Genomic DNA, 8,969 nt, shown 5'->3' with positions numbered 1-8,969 from the left:
GCCCCTGCTCTGCTGGCGACTCCTTCACGGGGCCGTCGCGACGGGCGTGTATCTGGCGCGGGTCGACGTGCTCTCCGACGAGTGCCCCTTCTGCCAGCAAAGGGAGACCCTGGCGCACCTGGTCCTCGAGTGCGCCAGGCTGCAGCCCCTGCACCTCCTCCTCCAGAACCTCCTGCTGCGGTTCTGGCTGCACTTTTCCCCGCACCTTTTTGTTTACGCACTCCCCATCCATCGCCCCACCAAGGCCCAGGACCAACTGGTCAACCTCCTCCTGGCTCTGGCCCAGCTGGTCATCTGGCTATCCAGGAAGGAGGCTCTGGCCGGGAAGGCTCCCGGTGACCTCGGGGCGTTTTTCCTCGGTGTCCTTTGCGCGCGTCTCCGGGCGGAGCACCACTGGGCAGTAGCCGCCGGCAAGCTCAAGCAGTTTGCCAGCCAGTGGGCGCTGTCCGGGGTGCTCTGCTCACTGACCCCCGGGGGAGCACTTGTTTTGAACCTTTGACCCTGCACGCACACCCTGTTTTCTTTTGAGTTGTCCCCCGTAATGTTTGATTAATGTTCGGGAGCCCAGCCGCCCGATTTTCGTAGAGTGGCGGCCCTCGAAGAAATTTTTCTCTCCAGTGTTCCAGTGAAAACCACCTGTCCGGTCACCAGCCGGACGCCGGTACCACCATCGGCCACCCGACGGGGGTGGCCCAAAGACCCCTATGGACTTGAACCCCGTTTATCAATAGTCTCTGAGCCAGAAACACAGGTGACCAGGGAGCACCGCATGGGGTTGCCTTTTAAAAAGGGCCCCTGGCTGCAGGCAGCTGTGGCCGGAGCCTCCAGCTCCCTCTTGCTGCTGCAGGGGGGCAGAGCAGGAGCAGCGAATCTGCTCCTAACTGCTGGCTGCATAGAATCATACAATTGTAGAACCGGAAGGGACTCGTAGGATCATCAAGCCCAGTCCCCTGCTGTGGGCAGGAAGTTATTGGGCTTAGACAAGCTCAGCAAGGTACCTGTCCAGCCTCTTGAACACCTCCAATGATGGTGACTGCACCACCTCTGGTGGGAGTATGTTCCAGGTTCTAGCGACCCTTATGGAGAAAAAAGTTCTTCCTTATGTCTAGCCTGAGTTTGCCCTCTATAAGCTTATGTCTGTTTGTCCATGTCCTCCCTTGAGGTGTCATCCTGAAGAGTTGCTTGCCCAGATCTTTGTGTTCTCCCCTGATGGACTTGTAGGCAGCCATCAGGTCACCTCTCAGACTTCTCTTACTCAGGCTGAACAGGTCCAATTCCCTGTCTTTCCTTGTAGGGCTTAACCTCCAGGCCTTTGACCATACGGATGGCCCTTCTTTCTACTCTCTCGATCTTATTCATTTCCCTCTTGAAGTGCAGTGCCCAGTACACACAGTACTCCAACTGAGACCTCACCAGTGCCAAATACAGAGGAAGGAGCACTTTCCTGGATCTACTGGACACACATCGGTTAATGCACGCCAGAGCTCTATTTGCTTTCCTAGAGACTTCATTGCACTGCTGGCTTATATTCATCTTCTGGTCGATTGTAACTCCCAGGTCTCGCTCAGATTCTGTGCCAGCCAGTGGGCCACCACCCATCATGTAGTTATGGTGAGGTTTCTTCCTACCCAAGTGAAGGACTTTGTACTTATCCGTGTTAAATCTCTTCTGATTCTGCTTTGCCCAAGAGTCCAGCCTGTTGAGGTCTTCCTGGGTCCTGGCCCCTTCCTCCAGTGTTCCCGTGTTTCCCCACAGTTTGGTGTCATCTGCAAACTTAATAATTGACCTTTCTACCCCCTCATCCAGATCATTGATGAATATATTAAAGGGCACAGGTCCAAGCACAGATCCCTGGGAGACGCCACTGGAGACGGCCTTCCAGGATGAGGCCAGCCCATCAACTACCACCCACTGGGAGCAGCCTCTAAGCCAACTGTCCACCCACCTCTCTGAGGACTAGTCAAGTCTAGCACCCTTGAGTTTGTTTGAGAGAATCCCATGGGAAACCGAATCAAAGGCTTTACTGAAGTCCAAGTAGATCACATCCACCATGTGTCCCTTGTCCAGATGGCTAGTTACATGGTCATAGAAGGACACAATCTTTGTCAAGCACAATCTACCCTCAACAAAGCTGTGCTGATTGGTTCTTAACACCCCGTTTGTTTCCAGCTTGCAAATGATGGCCTCCTAAATAAGTTTTTCAAAAATTTTACCTACGACCAAGGTCAGACTGACCAGCCTGTAGTTTGCAGGGTCATCTCTCTTTCCTTTCTTGAAAATGGGCACCACATTGGCCCTCTTCCAGTCATCTGGGACCACTCCCAAGTTCCACAACTCTTCAAACAACTTGGCCAGTGGTGCTGCTATTAGCTCAGTCAGTTCTTTCAGGACTCTTGGGTGCAGGTTGTCAGGCCTCGCAGACTTGAAGACATCCAAGTGCTGCAGGACATCCTTCACCTGTTCAGGACTGATTCTGTGTAGTTTGTCTTCCCTATGCTCCTCGGGCCTCTGATCAGGCATGTGTATATGCCTGTCCCATTACTGCACCATAAACCCAAATAGCATTAACTGCACGTGTACACATGCTCTATGAGTCACAGCCTTGTTTTATAGCAATTGCTAAAGTATGTGGTGGACAGGCAAAGCGACAGGCACAAGGCAGCCTTGCACATCCAGTGTTCACTGAAGGACCCAGGGCATTTTACAAACTACAGACCTTCCTACAGTGCTGGGATACAGCAGCCACCTATGGTGTGGTTTTGCCTGGGTGCCAAGTCATGGCTCTGCAATGGCTCTTTCCAGCGGACAGAGTTCATGCAGGTGGACAGGAGGAAGCAACAGAGGCACTTTCAATCAGACTTTACAAAGAGCACCTCCATGGCTCCAGTCCCTGCATAGGGTTGGGTATGAAAGCAGGCGGCTGCTATTATGCCCTGGACTGAATGGACAGACTGCACCTCCCAGATGTATTGTACTCAAACCATTCACAGGTCCCCTGGACAAAGTGGTCTTATTCAGGCTTCTCCCCAAGACCAGGATTTTTGCCCTAAGTAGATTCTATGAGGTGGTATCCATTTTCCTCACAAGGGAGAAGAATTTGGCCCTTGAAATGCAAAGTGCAGCCTTTAAGAATCTGGCTGCGAAGCTTTAACCAGAGAGTAAAGCCCCTCCTAGAGGAGCTCTTTACAAGTCAAGTAACCTTCTATTACTGCAATGAGTGAAGGACAGTACAGAGTTCTTTGTGCAGTAGTGGAAATCAAAAGGTACCTAGCAAAGGTAGCTTTGCAGCACCCTGATTCTGGGGCTAAGCACAAGTCCAGACCCAAGTCACAACTCAGAGCAGTCCTAAGGCTGATCTAAGTTATGTTGGATGCCAAGAGCCCTAAGGAACTGGCCTGGTAACTGGGGATTCCCAAGACACAGGCCCATGCCAGCCACAGTCATTTCCCCTAAGTGTGCACCAAGGGCAAGGTGGGGAGTTGGCCTAAAGTTGCTTGTATTTTCTCTATACCAGAGAAAGTTCCTCTGTAAGTTCCTCCCTTACATAAGAGGAACTTTACTGGGGAACAAATCAATGAGGAATGACATCATAGTCCCCAAGTGCTCCAAACACTGGGTTTGTGCCTGATCTGCACAAACCTACCCTCAGAGCTCCACAGGGAGGCAGCAGTCTGGCCCAACCTGATTGAGGAGCTCCTGGAAAAGCTCTGTAATAGTAAGGGCTTTGCTTAATGCTCATAGCAAGAGTTTTGTATGCTGACTCCATAGTAGGCCGGTATTATAGCATGTAGCTTTTTGCTTTGTGAGAGTGACTAAACCATGAACCTAGATAGTAAAATGTTATAATACAGCAGAATGTGGTAAACACCAAGTGTGTTAGATCACGACTCATCCCCAAATTCTTAGCTTGCGATAACCAAATCCCTAGTTCGAGATAACGTTATTTACTCCAGACTATATAACCTGTATATTCTTAAATTACAGGAGTTCCTCAAACTCTGGCGAGAATCCTGATTTGTGCAGAACCCAGCACAGGCTATCGCATCCCCGAGATCAAAACACTCCCAAACCAAAAAAACTATGCGGAGTAGCAGCTACTGCCTAGAGCCAATGTAAAGTGATCATCCTCTCTGCTCTGCCTTATTACCTGCCTCTCCGAGTATCCTTAAATAAAGCTTTACAAGAGTGAGAACAATCGTAAGTACGTCCTTTGTTCAAGTGCAAAGAATCTTCTAAACCCAGTAGTTCATTCTAAGACAGACCCCATGTGTAATCTCAACGCCAGCTACAGAGGCATGGGCAGCTGGTGCCTCCTGAGTCTGGGGAGGCACCTGCAGAAGCTGGCATCGGTGGCGGGCACGGGGCTGGTGAGCACTTCAGAAACTGCCAGCGGCACCAGCAGTGGGGACAGCCCTATCGGGGGGCACATACCCTCACCCCCCGTGTCCCCACTACCAGTTGCCTATGTACAGAGGGAATAAAATACAGACCATGCTTCTGATCCACACAGAGCAGCCCATGGAGGTTTTTATTCAGAAAATTAAGAAAAAAAATAAGACTTTTTCTAAGGCTTTGCTTCCATCAGATAGGGGGAGGCGGTGTCAGAGCCCCTTTCAATTTTTAGTGCATTCACTGCCCTAGCACCCCTGCACAGAGGGCAAGGCTTTTGTAATTGTTCAGATGAGAACTGGAGGTAGAGAAAGGCTAAGTGACTTGCACAGGTTCATATACGGAGTCAGTGGCAGAACAGGGACTTGAATCAAGGGCTCCTGTGTCTCCAGCCAGCAACTTAACCCCCCGCACCCCTTTTTTCCCTCCTTTAAGATAGAATAGCACACACCTTGCAGCTCTGGCCCTGAACAGCTGTACTACATCTATCTGAGAGTTCTGTGCTGGTGCCCATCACAGCAGTACCCCAGGGCTGGCCTCATTAGATTAGCAATGGCAAGGCCCTGAGCAGACTTCATGGAGCAGCTGGTTGGTGCCCTGCTCACTCCCCGTTCCCCAGATATGCTACTGGTGGCTGCACACAGCAACCTATGACTGTGACTGCCAGCCGGTTAGCGCAGGGGAGCCATGTCACTGAGGAAGGTCCCACATTGTTGGCCAGATTTGGCCAGGCTGCAGGTGAGAGCTTCCCATGGACGCTCACTCTCCAGTTGAACTGCCTCAAATAAAAAAGCTTGATCTCTGCTGCCACATAATCGTCTCTGGCTTTGAGAGGTTTCTGTGTGAAATCTCTTCCTCTCATGGCTCAGCTCCATTCAGGCAGAAGTCCAGCAGCCATGGCAGCTGTGGTGCTGGGGGCAGAGGGATTGGTAAGCTGCTGCTGGAGTTGCCATACTTTTATCAGCAGAGCTGCTAAAGCTCAGGGACTCACACAGTCACTTCCTGCATAGAGAGTGTATGCACAAGCCACCCGCAAACCCTATCTCCACTTGCTCAGAGCTAATAAGGAAAGGGGGTCCGATACCCTTCGTGGTTTCTTCTAGTCCACGGGTCGAGAACCCAGAACACAGCTGCCTCCACCCTCAAACACAGACAACGGGCACTTGAGTCTGAGCCCCTCCACCAGCATTTATTCTACTCTACCTCCTAGCCCACTTTTGTGATGTGCCCAGTGGACATGTCCTACCCTGCCCCATGCACTCACCTGTACAATTTGCTGCCCGTAGTTACAGGAGCTACTTGAATCACAGCCACTCTGGAAAATGAGCCCAGACAACTGCAGCCTCACTCGATGCCTCAAGACACATCAAATTTCTGCTCAAGACTATCACCCAGGGTGGTGTTTATTGTAATTCCTGCAGCAACACCACAACCACACAGTGAAAGTGAAACAAGCTGACAGTATCTGCAACAGCTGGCCCCATGCTAGAGAATCTCACGCTTGGGGGTGCTGCAGGAAGCATGCAGCCTGAGATTTTGTGCAAGCTGCAGAGCAGAGGGGGAGCTTGAGATGCCTGTAGCACAGAAGTTATAGCAGAGGCACTGCCATTCCTAAGAGTGCCTTCATCTCAGCCACCTCCCTGAGTATGAGGATGTTCCCTGGAAAACAGAAGGAAGCAGAATGCGCTGCAAACTGTGAAAATCATCAGAATTTTAGAGTTGAACATCAGGAAGGACCTCCCCAAAACAAACAAACAAACCAAAACACCCCCCAAAAAACCCAACAACCAAAAAAGCAAACAAAACCCCCCAAAAACTGATGGTTATTTAAAGAGAATTATTTCAATAGCTTGGGTGTCTAGACACAGCCAAGAGTGGCTATAGCCACAAACCAGCAGATTAAAAGGGGAAGAGCCAGGGAATTCCAAAACATACAAACACTAAAGATGCTTGTGAGGGGCTAGCTGGCAGTGACCTAGCCCAGGGGTTTTGAAAGGGCAAAAGATGATTGGAGGACTTGGGATTCCCTTTCCTCACCAATCAGGCACCAGAGATTCACCTCTCATGTCCCCCGATTGGCCCTTTGGGTCACCTGGAGGAGGATAAAAGGGGCAGCATGGCTGACTCAGAGGGAGACCAGTGAGGGACCATGAGGAAGGAGCTTCAAAGAGCTGAGCCAGCGGGGTGGAAGCAGTTGCCCCAGAAGAGCCTGAAGGAGCAGGACCTGCAGGCAGTAGTTGGGCTCTCAGCAGCGCAGTGTGTGGCCGGCAGGAGAGGCTTCCTGCTGGGCTCCAGGATCCCCTATGAGAGGCTGTGGCCAGCAGGAGAGGCTTCCTGCTTCAGCAAGGATCTGAGCAGCGACCTGAGGGGGTCCCAGCTCAGCTTCCAGCTCCTCCAATCAGAGATCAGGCAGCTCGATGTGAGGCGGGGGCTCCAGAAAGGTCAACACCCCTAGCAGCTGAAAGCAGTACCAGCACTGGTGGCTGTGTGGCAGTGTTCCTGCTTATCACATAGGAGATTCAAGTCCCAGCTTTGGTGACTTGAGGTGAGTGAGCTAACAAGGAGAAATTATTCTTGCAGTGGAAAGGGGCCATTGTGTTTTCCTCCTTTCCAGGTACCTAGGCCCTATATTTCTTTGTCCTTTGACATTTTGTATTTTGTGCCCTTTTATATTTCCCCAACCAGTATTGTTTGCTCTGCTGTTTGTGTTTTTATATTTTGTTAACCCTGTCTTTTGTCAATGATTCAAAGCGTCTAACCTTTGAATCCTGCCCCTTGGGGTATTGTAGTGTCCACTATACCCCCTGATTTATGCCTGTTATGTTCCCAGTATTGTTCCCTCATGGTTAAGTCCCCGGTGGTGGTCTGGCTCTGCTCTATTGGGGGAGGAGAGTCCCTACACCTGCCACAGCGCTTGTGCACCTGCTTTGATCCCTTCAACTGGAGAGGGGGTACCTTTTGGAGTACTGCCCGGGTTACATGATGAAATGAATAATATATGAAAATTCCAATGGAAGTTGAGTATTTAACTTCCCTATGCCCCTTGGAAAACCCCCATATGAAAGGCACAAACAATTACTTCCCAAAGCTGAGCTTGATTTAAAGTTCAGTGAAGTCTGGGCATCTTCACAGGGTATTGGATCATGCCTATTAAGTCTAAATGGAATTAAAAATATGAAGTTTTCATTTTTATGCCAAGAATTAGGTTCCTAAATCCATACTTAAGCACCTGAGGTCCCCACTCCTGCCAATTCATGCATATTAAGCTTAATGCTGGAAGTACTCCCTTCAGTAAAGCTAAGCCTGACAATTGCTGAATTATAAAGGTGAAAATAAAACTCAAAACCACCATCATGTTATTTCCATCGGAACTACAAGAAAGCTGACAGAAGTTGATTCACCTAGCTGTCCAACTCAGAAACTTTTGACATGTTTTCTAAACACCACAAACAAGGGAACCCTGACAGACGTATAATGTGGGGCCTCCACCCTAACTGAGGAAATAACACGTTTCATCAAATCCATCCTAAAACCTCTTGTGTCTTAGACAAAACTTGCTCTTTGGGTGACAAGGTTTTCTACGAAAAGTTAGAAACACACTACCTTCCCAACATTACCCTCCTAGCCACCCTGGATATTACCAGCTTATATATCAACATCCCATGGCAGGATGGCATCCAAGCCTGCCTTACATACCTACGAGAACAAGATTACAATTTAGAGTACAGACCTCAAGATATTACTGAACTTATACACTTCATCCTCACACACAACAACTGCACTTTCAATAACCAACACTTCGTCCAGACCATGGACACAGCTATGGCCCCAAAATATGCTGACCTTTTCATGGGCCACTTAGAAGAAGAATTTCCCATGCTATACCTAAGATATATAGATGACATCATCATAATTTGGACCCAAAACCTGCAATCTCTGATTGATTTCCATCACAAGTTCAATAATCATCACCCCTCCATCAGACTATCTCTTGAACACTCCAGCACCAACATGTCCTTTTTAGATGCTATGATCAATATTCAGAATAGTAAAATACAAACCACCATATACAAGAAACCCACAAACGAACATACAAATCTGCACAGAACCAGCAATCACCCTAAACCAGGGCAGGCAAAATACAGGCTGCAGGCCAGATCCAGTCTACTAGGCACTTTCATTCGGCCCACAGGTGCCCACCAATTAACTGCACCCCTCCAGCCCTTCCACCCACAAGGGTGGGAGTGAGGTGCCCACATACAAACACACCCCGCAATACACCCTATTCTGCCTCACTCCCACCCTGGTATGAAGAAGGGCCCAGTCCTGCCAGCACACGGCTTCTGGGCAGGCCTGCTGCTGCTGCAGCCACTGCTGTAGCTGCTGGGGGACCTGCTCGGCATCCTTGGTGTCCCGCTGACTCTGGGCAGCAGGTAGGAAAGTGGCAGGGGAGGGGGAGGGCAGGAGGGAGCTGCAGCTGGGCGGGGGCAGGGAGGATGAGGATGGGGCTAGCAGCAGCGTGGAGCCCACACCCAAGGGGGGGGTGGGAGCATGGGGCTCGGGTAGGCAGGATGGGGGGG

The 8,969-nt window shown here is 50.2% G+C and overlaps 1 protein-coding gene across 3 annotated transcripts in view; it reads right to left on the bottom strand.

Annotated features, from left to right (window-relative positions):
- TMEM173 (transmembrane protein 173) overlaps positions 1 to 8,969 on the bottom strand; it is a 125,497-nt gene that overhangs the window by 16,387 nt on the left and 100,141 nt on the right. Inside the window, exon 1 of one of the 3 annotated variants that reach the window (XM_014520836.2) lies at positions 5,654 to 5,702. The exons of the other annotated variants lie outside the window; for them this stretch is intronic. The gene's annotated coding sequence lies outside the window, so the exon portion shown is untranslated. Of the gene's footprint in view, positions 1 to 5,653; positions 5,703 to 8,969 lie in introns of those variants that run through there. 3 annotated transcript variants of the gene reach the window in all.

The sequence above is a fragment of the Alligator sinensis genome, unplaced genomic scaffold, assembly GCF_000455745.1.
Source record: "Alligator sinensis unplaced genomic scaffold, ASM45574v1 scaffold156_1, whole genome shotgun sequence".
In the NCBI taxonomy this organism is placed as follows: Eukaryota; Metazoa; Chordata; order Crocodylia; family Alligatoridae; genus Alligator; species Alligator sinensis.
The sequence above is the reverse complement of the archived record's forward strand: the minus strand, read 5'-3'. Positions and strand labels throughout refer to the sequence as shown.